The sequence below is a fragment of the Eubalaena glacialis genome, chromosome 3 (genome assembly GCF_028564815.1).
Source record: "Eubalaena glacialis isolate mEubGla1 chromosome 3, mEubGla1.1.hap2.+ XY, whole genome shotgun sequence".
Classification (NCBI taxonomy): Eukaryota; Metazoa; Chordata; class Mammalia; order Artiodactyla; family Balaenidae; genus Eubalaena; species Eubalaena glacialis.
This window is the reverse complement of record NC_083718.1, coordinates 54,856,885-54,869,712: the sequence shown is the minus strand read 5'-3', so window position 1 is coordinate 54,869,712 and position 12,828 is coordinate 54,856,885.

The following is a 12,828-nucleotide window of genomic DNA, read 5'->3' as shown; positions in this document are numbered from 1 at the left end:
TTAAAAAGCATCATACTAAATAACACATAGGTTACTGCTATATGGCTTATTCAATAATACAACCCCACTCAAAAATTTATATACACTCCCCTCTGCATAGAGACTATTATATTATTGCAGTTCCCACTCCAGTGAACACAATAAATAACTGCTGAGTTGTTAGAAGTTATTGATCAGTACCCCTGGAGGTATAGATAAATAGATAAGTTTCAGGAGAAGATAGATGATCCTGTGTATATGAGCTGTAAGAAATAGGAATTTATTAGAGAATGCGAGATCTGAAGCATGAATATCTGAATTTCAAGAATCTGTTCTAACACTTAAAAATTGCATGACCTTGAGGAAGTTCATTTTCAACTGTAAAACAAGGAGAAAAATATTACTTGCCTTCCAGCAGTGCTATGGTGTTTTGAGAATAAGTGATAAGGAACAACATGTTTTAAAGCTAAAACACCATAGATAAGTTATAATAATAAATACTTTTAGCAAGATTCGGATTTTAGTTTCCATTTAGATTTTTTTATTTGAAAATCAGTTTCCAAATGCTCGTTTTAAAAATCAGAAAAGTAAATATAAGGGAAAAAAAAATATCCATAGTCCTGCCATCCTTCTTCACCTCAAGTCTTTACTCAGCTATCACTTTCTCAGTGAAGTTTTTCAGGACATTGGGTTTAAAACTGTTGCACAACCACCTCCACACCCACAAACACTAGGCACTCCCTGACTATAGCATTTCAGGCCATGTGACCCACTATTTAATTTATTTATTTGTGTACTGTCTATATCCCTCAGGAATTTGAGCTCCATGAGGTCAAGGACCTTTTTCATTTTGTTCACTGTTGTCTCCCTTTGTAGTATCTAGTCCCTGTTCCTTGTCAGCATTCAATAAATATTTGTTAAATAAATCAACAAATCCAAACACAAGTACTATGAACACTTAGATGTATTTCTTCTAGTGTTTTTAAATTTTAAATGCAGTGAGTGTTATTTTTAACATAAAGAACATAAATAACGTTTATTGAATGCCAGACATTGTGCTAAGGGTTTTACCTACTATTTTTTAATTTAATATGTCAACAACCCTGAGAGATATTATCCCTGATTTACAGATGAAAAAACCAAAGGCTCAAAGTGTTAGGCAATGTTGCTCATCGTCATGCTTCTAGTAAATTGAAACTGGATTCAAATCAAAGTGTATGACTCTAAAGTTTGTGCAATTTCACTACATCATTGTGCTCTATAGTTGTGCTCTTGCTGTGTATTTATTTGTATCCATTTTTTTTACTTCGTCTTATGTCTAGGTATTTCCTCATGTTATCACATTTTATTTCCTACTTAATGGCCAAAGCTGACTGTGTATATGAGGATCATACTAGAGAGAGCAGTAATATGCATTGGCTGAAGGTCATAAATATCTATCCTTTAAGTATTTAGTTCTGAGCTTTCCTAAAAAATCATATTTAATCTAAGCTCTGTGTTTTTGCCCAGAAGCCCCTCCCTACTCCTGTCTACTTACTCACATTTGCATTAGTTGGGATTTCTGGACTCAATCTAGCTGCTCAAGCATTTTGTTCTTTAGGGGGGTGATTTATGAGAGAACACTGGATTGGCTCACAGATTTGAAGCTGAACAGTTAAGCCTTGGAAAGGATGTGTCAGCTGGACCCTGGCCACCAGGGCTCTCTCCTCATCTCCTGCCTCTGGCGTCATGCTCTCAGACCAGTTCCTCCGTGGGAGTAGAAGACATAGCTGCCTTGGATGTACATCCTTGCAGCTCTCTGACCAAAGGAAAAAGGAATATCTTTCTCCAGCTCAAGTTTGAAAAATATTGATAAAAAGACACTGATTGAACTGGCTGGGACCTTGTGCTTATCCAGGGACAGATCAGTGTGCCGAGACGAATGGAGAACAGCGACTGACTCAGCTTGGGCCGCGTGCCTTTCCTCTGAAGCACTTCACAGGTAGTAGCTCCCACATGATTTTAAGGAGCATTCCCCCCCCCCCAAAAAAATGTCTGTTCTGAGCGGACAAAATAGTAAATGTTCCACTATAGGACCAGATCAAACTCTGCCATCATCTTTAACCACTTCAGGCCTCATTCACTCATTATGAAGAAAGACTCATGGAGCACCTATCACATGGTAGGCACTGCTAGGGTCATTCAATCAGTCAACAATGTTTGTTCAGAGCCTCCTGTGCCAGGCACCTTGCTAAGTTTCTGGGGACACAACAGTGAGGAAGAGAGGTAGGTCTCTACCCTCTAGAACTTATACCCTATGGGCACGGACGACAGTCAGTAAACAAGTAGATAAATGACACAATCATGGATTGTGAGAAGTCATAAAGAGGGTGCCCTAATAAGACGGTAATGAGGGTAGGCATGGGGAAGGGTGTTTGAAGAGCTGATAATAGAAAAATTACCCAACCCACCATGTCTTCTTTATGAATCTCTCACAGAGGCTAAGCACATGAAGGTTTGCTAAATTGAAAGGGAAACTAGAAAAAGGAATGTCCAGCTTAGGGTAAAAATAAAGGATATTTTTTGAAAATTAAGAACTGCTGGTTAAAGGAGGTCATACTCCCATAGGAGTTTTGGAAAAAACACATCATTTAGCAGTCATTAAGAAAAAATGTGTGACCCTAGGAACTGCAAAGTTCACAAGGCTTCAATACACATTTCAAAACAAGCCCAAGAAATAACAATCAAATGTGTCATTGCTATACAACTCATTCAAAAACAAATCCACAACAAAAGGAAAAAAAAATAAGGCTGTTTTGCAATTCACATACCTAAGCACCAAAGAACTTAAAGGCTCCTCTGAAAATCCAAATGGCATGTTTATTTCTTTACAATGATTTCCCCTCCCTGCCCCATACATTTGTTTGTTTCTATGTGCAACAAATATGTAAAGAGGATTATAATTTGTATTTTGAGATTGCTCTCAACATTATTTCAAACCACATAGTGTCATGAACTTGCCCTCACTACACACACGTAAACATGCTTACATGCTTAAAGGCAGCATCATATGCAAAGGGCATGGGTTTATAGTCAGAAAGAACTAGGCCCCAGTTCTAAGTGGTTCTACCACATATTAGCTGTGTGACTTTGGTTACTTAACCTTTCCAGACCTCATTTCTCATCTGTAAAATGGAGATAATAATAACTTCATAGGGTTGTTCTGAAATTTTTATTAAATGAGATGTACTGAACAGTAAGCAGTATGTGAAGCAGAGTAGGCATTCAATAGATGGTATTTATTTACTTTATTTATTTTATTTTTTAAAATTTAATTCCATTTTAATTTTTTTTTTTTTTAAAGGTGTAGGCTTATTTATGTATTTATTTTTGGCTGTGTTGGGTCTTCGTTTCTGTGCGAGGGCTTTCTCTAGTTGCGGCAAGTGGGGGCCACTCTTCATCGCGGTGCGCGGGTCTCTCACTGTCGCGGCCTCTCTTGTTGCGGAGCACGGCTCCAGACGCGCAGGCTCAGTAGTTGTGGCTCACGGGCCCAGTTGCTCCGCGGCATGTGGGATCTTCCCAGACCAGGGCTCGAACCCGTGTCCCCTGCATTGGCAGGCAGACTCCCAACCACTGCGCCACCAGGGAAGCCAGTATTTATTTTTTTAAGATTCAGTTTATTACTAGGTCTGGACAAGACACAATCTCATTTTGACTAACTACTCTTGTATTCTATGAAAGAGCAAATTTAGTGTATTTTATTTGTTTGCTAGTGATTAGGACCACACCAGAAATATTAGTTAAATGACAGCTACTTTTTCATTAATATGTCAGGAATAAAATGGAACAGATACAGCTATGAAATAAATTAAGAAGATTAACAATGTTTTTCTGTTCGTTCTACTATAGACCAGAAGAGACAAGGGATTCGTTTAATTATTCATGTGTAAATGGGAGACCCAAATAACATTGAGTCAAACCAGCCCTCTTACAGGTCAGAGGGACCTTGGCCATCCACGTGAAAGCTCTAGCCTCCCTGTGTGTTCTGCTCATTCCTGAATCTACAATCTGGTCCAAGGTGCTCTCGTTACTCACTCCATCTGCCATCATTGCTCTGCTTTTAAGGAAAGGGGGTTCATAGTTCTTTTGTTCCATCAACAAAAAACACTTACTCCAGAATGCCTTAAGTTCTTATCATCCTTTTATAAATACCCCCAAATGTCCCTTTAAATCCCTTTAAATCACACTACCTCAGACATGGAATCCTTGTATCTTACAGTTAGCTAGGCCATGTCCACTAAAGTAGAACTCCTGCTTGAAATGATGGGATAATCAATTCTTCAAGACACAGTCAAGTCCTTATGGGTAACTCTAATCTTAAGAAAGGTGTTCATTCAACAGTTCATAGAGATTATCTCTAAAGAGTAGAAATGGAAAAAGGTGACTGGCAGGGAAGGGAAGGGAAAGAAGGAGGGAGATTTTTACATTTCATTCCCTTAAATTGATCAAAATTTGCCACTCTACAAGTGTACCCATCAATTCTAGAATTACACAGAATAAATCTAATGCTGCCTCCAAACGACACTTTCAAATCTTCAAAGACAACTACTTTGTTCTTTTTATGTCTTCTTTTCCTCAAGCTGAGGATCCCTATTCCTTTAAATGTTCATCATGTGATGAAGCACTTACCTTTGTTGGTTACTTCTGCAACATCCATTTCCTCTTTCCTTTTCCCACCAGCCCTGATTTCCAAGTGGGACTCCATGACTTCCTCCCTGCTGCAAGGGTAGAGGATAAGGCCAGGGCTAACATTCCAATCTCCTGGCCACAGTGATGGCAGCAGGGGTGGGCACTTGACTTAAGCCAGTCCAGTTAGAGTAAATCTCAGGACTTCAGCACATTGGTTCTGAGGTGTGGGATGAGGGTGAGGATGCATGGAGCCTTGAGAGTTATTGACGTCTGTCTTAGACCATGAAGGGAAGAGACTACTTGAAAATGGTGCCAATATCCAAAAAGCAGGTGGAGAGAAAATCTGAGTCGTGGTTGCATCATGTGAACCTCCAGCAAAGCCTTGTCTGAAGGCAATTCTGGTTCAGAATTATGTGGTTTCAGTTTACATGAGTCAAATTCTCCTTTTTGCTTAGCCCAGTTTGGTGCTAGTGTTTTGTTACTTGCAACTAAATATATCCTGACTGATACACATGAGATGGTGTTCTTATGGTTGCCTTCCCTTGGACAAACTCCAGTTTGTCAATGACCCTCTTACCAGAGTCCCAGAATAAAACCTATTATTCTAGATGGAGACTGACTAGTGCAGGTCACAGAGGGCCTCTCATGAGACTGGATTAGAATGTAGTGTTGTTATAACTCAACCTGAGACTGGCATTAGGATTCTGAGCATCCCAATTCCAATGACTCTCACCAGAAAACTACCTTCTTTCCCAAATAATTTACCAAATTGTAACATAAACCCTAAACACCCAGGACCTTGTAGGAGAAAAGAGAAAAGTATATTTCAAAATATACTTTCTACCTGTTCCTTCCCTACAGAAAGGCTCAATCCCTTCTGTTTCTGCTTTAGCTTTCAAAATAGAATCACCAACTGCTTTCTTAGTTCAATTTTGTCACATGTATGTTAAAAAAACCTGCAGGTTTTCAAATACAATTACTATACATAAATACTGTGTAAAAAAGTAACATTTTGCTAAGCAAAGTGACTGCAGTGTTTTGCAAGCATGTGGAATGATTGCTCCCTACCTACAATGAAGTAGTAGCATCAGGGAGGTTTCATCTGGGGAAGGAGACAACTGACTGGTCCCCAAGAGGCCTCTGGGGTGATATTTCCTTGGTAACTACACAAAGATCCAGATTCTGGACCTCAGTTGGGAAAGTCCACAAACTAGATTTTCTGAGTGTATCCCCAGAGTTGCAGACTCAGTGAAATACTCACATGAGATGGGCCTGTAAACCAGAATACTAATGCATTAATTTTTAAATGGAGATGACCCTTCTGGGCAGGAAACAGATGACCTTTGTCTCATTCAGAAAACCATACCCCCTTTCCTGAGGACATATACCTGGAAAGTTGGATTAGTAATCAAGACAATTGCTGGGTGAGCATGGAATTAAGAGAAGTTGATTGTCTTGAGGACTTTTTCACCCAGGTCATGATTGTCCCTGATCAAATATATCCTTACCCGTAGGGACTATGGCATGGGTCCACGTTACCAAATTGTTCTTTGCAGAATGACAATAGTTAATATTTATACCTGGTGCTTACCATGTGGTCAATCGCTATTCCAGACATCTTACTTATGAACTAACTTAATCTTTATAACGAAACTTTGAGATTTCTGTTATTAGTTTCATTTCACAGATGGCAACACTGAGTCACAATAGGGTGAATAATTTGCTAAAAGTTGCATCGTTAACTAGGTGGTAAAGCTGGATTCCTAGATTGCCCGGCTCCAAAGTCCATGCTTGAAATTGCTGTGCTGCACTGCCTCTTGAACACTGTGTTCTTTTATGCTGCACACCCATCTCTGTTGCTACATCCTACATGCTACATGGGTTACTTCATATCCTATTTGACACCATATTCTATAAATCTGATTCCTTATAATGTTGTGTCTCTGAAATCTTTTTCTTAAAAAGTGTATATGTATGTATATATAGACATATGTATATAGAGAAGTTTTAAAGAAAAATAGTATATACCATATATGCATGTGTATGTGTATAAAATCCTTACTGCTGCCTCCATATATACCAACAAATATGAGCAAAACCATGCTTGTATGGGCTGTTGGCCAGGATGCGAACTTTGTTATATTGAACTAGACAGCATGATGATAGCTGTTAAAATAGCATTCTGCCTATACTTAATCCTTCTCCAAAAAAGGAAATATTTGGTTTCAGGGAGGTATTTAGTAGTTACAGCAAGAAATACTAGAAAGGAATGGGAGCGTGCATTGGCCTCATGTTAGAAAGTGATGCTACAGTCAGACGCAGCTGCTCGTGAACAAGGCTGGAGGCAGCACACCCTCGGTCACGCACTCTGCATCGCCACAAAAGGCCCTGGTTAGGGCTGGATTTTACTAAGCTAGTCACATCCTTGTTTCACAGGGATTTTTAAAAAGCTGCTATAATTTTAAGGAGGAGTCCCTTGTTACTTTCTTTTTAAAAATCTAATGTTTTAAAACATAGATTAAAAATTCACATGATTCCAAAACCTAAATGTACAAAAAGTTATACAGGAAAAAAGAAATGTCTCTCCTACACCTAAAGCCCCAAAACTTGGCTCCCCTCCTGGGAGGCAATTATCAGTTCTTTATTTATCTTTCCAGAGGTATTCTATTATCATTTTCTTTTACGGTCACATCTTCCCCTAGTGATATGTATCGGAGACTTTTTATCTTGTTTTGCCATGCTTCCCTCTATTTCTTTCCTGTATCTTTTTGAAGAAGACCAGGTCGACCTTCCCCTGGGACCTTCTTCAAATGCCAACTTCCCATTGGTGGATATTGGTTTTATCCTCTTTCCAACTCCAATTTCTGCTCTGGCTAAAAGCCAGTTTGTATGTGACAGCTGGTGGTCCCAAGCACCTTCTGATGAATGATGGATGGGACCAGAAGGAGCAACCCTTCCCTAATATCATTAATTGCGAGATTTTTGCGAGCTCAAAATTCTAAGAACTGACAGTTGCCTCCAACTGTTACCAGCTGTTAATTTGGCTGAAGTGGTGGGGATCTGACTCCCCTTCAGCAAACAATCTGGGACAGCAGTTGGCTCATGATATATCTTCCTTTACAGCCTCTGTGACACTCAATTCTGAATTTCTTAAGCCTAAAAATAGTATCCTAAACCTATTCCAGAGTCCCCACATCTACCACTGACCATGTAACCTTGCAGGAGTAACTTCCCTTGGTCCTGGGTTCCCCATTTGTACAATAAGGGGACTAGGTGCAATGATCTGCCTGCTTCCAGCCCTAAAAATCTTAAAATATAAGAATGGGATCAGTTGGTAAATGGTTAATGTCACTTCAGTCCTTTCCTCTTCCCCTCAAATCACCTGAAACTTGAAGGAGTGAAGAATCTGGTCATGATGTTGAAGCAATACCCAATGTGTCCCTGGGCAATTTTAGAGCAACTGCTAAGGGGTTTCTGCTCTTAGCTGCCCTTGCCCTAGAGGGTTTAAGAACTGCTTGTTTCACAGCTGCAAAAAAAATTCTTTCCTAATCCCACATACTGGCAAGTAACCTTTCTTTCTCATTTTAAGTTATTATGAAGACAAGTATTAATTTTTTTAAGTGTAGAAAGGCAGTGGGAAAAAGGCAATCCCTCCTTTTTAATCTCACCTGTGTATATCCAGTTAATTTATATTTCTCACCCAATTTGAGAGTTATTTTGAGTCATCAGAGTGACAGTTTTGAGGTATGCTTGGTGAATTAGATGTTTCTCCCTGAGAAAGGCCAATGAGGTTTTGCGAGTTGGGGTCCATTGGGTGCCATATTTCCATGTTCTGAAACTGAATTTCATCAGGGCACTCTGAGGTGTCAGTTTCTCAGGACCCAGCTACACAAATCAAACTCCCAAGAGACTGATTTCTACCCAGATTAACAATTTGTCTGTTTGCACTGGGAAACGTACTTTCACTCAGGTCTGCTGTGTATACACCACCTCCCCCATGTAAGGTACCTGGGGATAAATTTTTTTGTCAGAAGATTTGATGAGTATGGCGTTAGTAAAAGATAACATAACTAGGCCCTGATAGACAGGATAAGATAGAAAATTGCTACTCTACAAAAGAGATTCTTAGAATGCAAGTGTCTCATATTTGGCTCACTTACTCACTCAGCAAACATCCCTCAAGCCCCCCAGCAGATATACTGAAGCTATTAAAGCTTAAGTTTCATGGTCCCTCACTTGGGTCTCAAGACCATGGGAGGGGCCTTCATAATATGTTCATACATTCCTATGTTTTTGTAACAAAAGTAGCTAATTTAAATGCAATCAGTTAAGGCTTCCACCTTTTGGCACTCCTACTTCTCCTCAGTCACACTTCCCCTTGAGTAGGGTGGCATTGGAGTGGTTCAGGCATTTTTGGGGTCTGATAAAAGAGAAGTCGAGCTGACGATGCATTTTGTTTGGGTTTAGTGGCTTACAATCACTTCTGTAAATAGTTAAGTCATTGCTGGTTTTCCAGTGTCAGAACAGTTACTAGGAATGCTTCTACGGCTTACTGAGCCAGCTTGCCCAGCAATGAGACATGAAGGTCCTGGGCCAGAAGTCACATTACAATATGAACATGTCCTATTGCATCAAAAGTACATGGCAAGTAGAAGAGAAAGAAGGTTTGAAACATATAGACAGAAGCTAATCCATGGTGCTGAGGGCCTCCTGGCTCCCCTCTCCGGTCTGCTGTGCCCTGCCCTTTTCCTCCAGAACATCTGACACATCCTTTTCAAGGGACTTGAGATTTTTACAACGCCCAGGAGGAGCCTTAGACTTCATGCTGTCTGGTAAATTTTGTCTGGCAAAAATCCCCAGGACAAGGAAACATGAAGGAGCCTGGGAATCTGCTCAAAAGGGGGGGAAATGAAAAATATTGAGAATACAAATTAATATGAACTGAATACAGTGGCGATGGAGGAGTGAGAATATTAAGCAGATGGAAGTGAATGGGAAAAGGTGTATGGGGGGGCGGGGGAGGGAGGATTTGGCAGACACTGACAGATTCTTGCTCTCCATTTCCTTTCAGAGAAGCTGAACAGATGGTTGCATTTCCAAGGCCTTCTTTTTGCAAAGTCCACCACGATTGGTTAGTTTAGGCTTTGTGAGTTACAATGGCATTTCAGTCGTGCCTCCCTGAGGTCATCCTGATTAAATGTGAGGGTTTTTGAACACTTGATGAAATCTTTACTAAATATTGAGTAGACTGAAAAGAATAATAAATTATAGATATATGTCAAGTACTCAATCTTCAAGTTTAAGAAAACAAATTAACCTGTGAACCTCTCCCCACATAATCCCTTCCCCTTCCTCCTCAAAGGTAAGGACTATAATTTTGTAAACAGCATTCTTTCCTTTCCTTTATAGTTTTATCACAAGGGTTCATTATCCCTAAACACTATATTGCTTGGTTTGCATGTGTTTGATCTTTATATAAATGCAATCATATAATAGGTATTCATCTGTGACTTGCTCTTTTTATTAAACATTATGTTCCTAAGATTCACCAATATATTTGTAAATCATTAACAGCTGTATGCTGTTTTGTTGTTTGAAATATACCACTACTTATCCATTTTACTATTCATATATATTTAGGTTGTTTCCAGGTTGGGTTTTTGCAAATCATGCTCATTGTACAAGATCTCTTGTACAAGATCATTCTTGTACAAGACTCAAGCTACACACATGTAAGTTTCTCTAAGGTATGATCTAGCAGTGGAATTGTTTATTGGCTGTGTGCCTCTTCAACTTTATTAGATAATACTAAAAATAGTTTTCAAAAATTATTGTGCTGATTTACATGCTTATCAGCTGTGTATGAGAGTTTCTTCTCATCGCTCAAGACACTTGTCAATACTTGATATTGTCAGATTTTTTAGTTTTAGCCAATCTGGTTATACAGTTGTGTCACGTTATGATCTTAATTTGCATCTTCCTAATTACTAATGAGGCTGAACATCTTTTTATATGTTTATTGAGCACCACGTTTCTTCTGCGATGTGAACATTAAAACATATTTTCCTCATTTTTCTATTGAGCTGTGTGTTTCTTGTTTGCTTTGTAGGAGTTATTTTATATCTGGTTATAAATTATTTGTCAATTATGTTTTACAAATATCTTCTCCAAGTTCATGGCTTGTCTTTAATGACCAGGTTTTGTTTGTTTGTTTAATGCAGTTAAATATATTAATCTTTCTCTTTTGGGCTTATGTTTTAAAAATCTTGTTCAAGAAATCTTTCCCTACCCTGAGATCATGAAGATATTATCCTGTATTATCTAAAAGTTTTATAGTTTTACCTTATACTTTTATGTATTTAATCCATTTGAAATTGATTTGGGGGTATGGTATAAGATAGAGGTCCAAATTAATTATTTCCCTATGGATATAGCATTGTCCCAGCACCATTTGTTGATCCTTTCCCCATGACCTGTGCTGATAATGCAGACCTAATTTAACTTTCCACATCCGTGTGGGTCTGTTTATTGGTTCTTTATTCTGTTTTATTCATCATTTTAGCTATTCCTGAACTAACACTACACTCTTGATCTTACAGTTTTATGGTTAAGTCTCAATATCTTGTAAGACAGTTACCCCAGACCCACCCCCAACCTTGCTTTTCTTCAAGATATTCTTGGCCTCTTGTTTCACATATGTATTTTTTTTTTTTTTTTTTTTTTATGGCTGTGTTGGGTCTTCATTTCTGTGCGAGGGCTTTCTCTAGTTGCGGCAAGTGGGGGCCACTCTTCATCGCTGTGCGCGGGCCTCTCACTATCGCGGCCTCTCTTGTTGCAGAGCACAGGCTCCAGACGCGCAGGCTCAGTAATTGTGGCTCACGGGCCCAGTTGCTCCGCGGCATGTGGGATCTTCCCAGACCAGGGCTCGAACTCGTGTCCCCTGCATTGGCAGTCAGATTCTCAACACTGCGCCACCAGGGAAGCCCCCACATATGTATTTTTTAATTAGCTTATCAAATTGCAAAAAAAAAAATTTTAAATGTGTTGTAATTTTGATTGAAATTACATTGAATTTATAGACCAATTTGGGTAGAATTTACATGCTTATGAAATTAAGACTTATAAGACATAAAATGGAATATCTCTCTATTTATTTAGGTCATCTTTAATGACTCAATAAACTTGAAAACAATTTTTTTGATATTTGTCATGTACTTCTTTTGTTACATTTATTTCTATGAGCTTTATTTTTTATGCTATTATAAAAGGTAACTTTAAATTTTTACATTTTATAACTGTTGCTGGCATATAGTAATACCATTTTTTAGCCATCAGCCTTGTTAAACACTCTTGTTAACGAATTAATTAATTATTAATTTTTTCATAGATTCTTTGCAATATTTACTGGTTAGTTTCTTTCCAATCTTTATACTTTAACTTCCTTCTTATCTTCTTGTTCTGGTCAGGATCTCCTGTATGATGTTAAATAGAGCTGGGGATAGATGCACCCCTGACCTTGTCCCTATTTTAAAGAGAATGCTTTCATATACCCTGAGAAAACCATAATTCAAAAAGAGTCATGTACCACAATGTTCATTACAGCACTATTTACAATAGCCAGGACATGGAAGCAACCTAAGTGTCCATCGACAGATAAATGGATAAAGAAGATGTGGCACATGTATACAATGGAATATTACTCAGCCATAAAAAGAGACGAAATTGAGTTATTTGTAGTGAGGTGGATGGACCTAGAGTCTGTCATACAGAGTGAAGTAAGTCAGAAAGAGAAAAACAAATACCGTATGCTAACACATATATATGGAATCTAAAAAAAAAAAAAAAATGGTCATGAAGAACCTAGTGGCAGGACAGGAATAAAGACGCAGACGTAGGGAATACACTTGAGGACACGGGGAGGGAGAAGAGTAAGCTGGGATGAAGTGAGAGAGTAGCATGGACATATATACACTACCAAATGTAAAATAGATAGCTAGTGGGAAGCAGCTGCATTGCACGGGGAGATCAACTTGATGCTTTGTGATGACCTAGAGGGGTGGGATAGGGAGGGTGGGAGGGAGGCTTAAGAGGGAGGGGATATGGAGATATATGTATACGTATAGCTGATTCACTTTGTTATGCAGCAGAAACTAACACAACAATGTAAAGCAATTATACTCC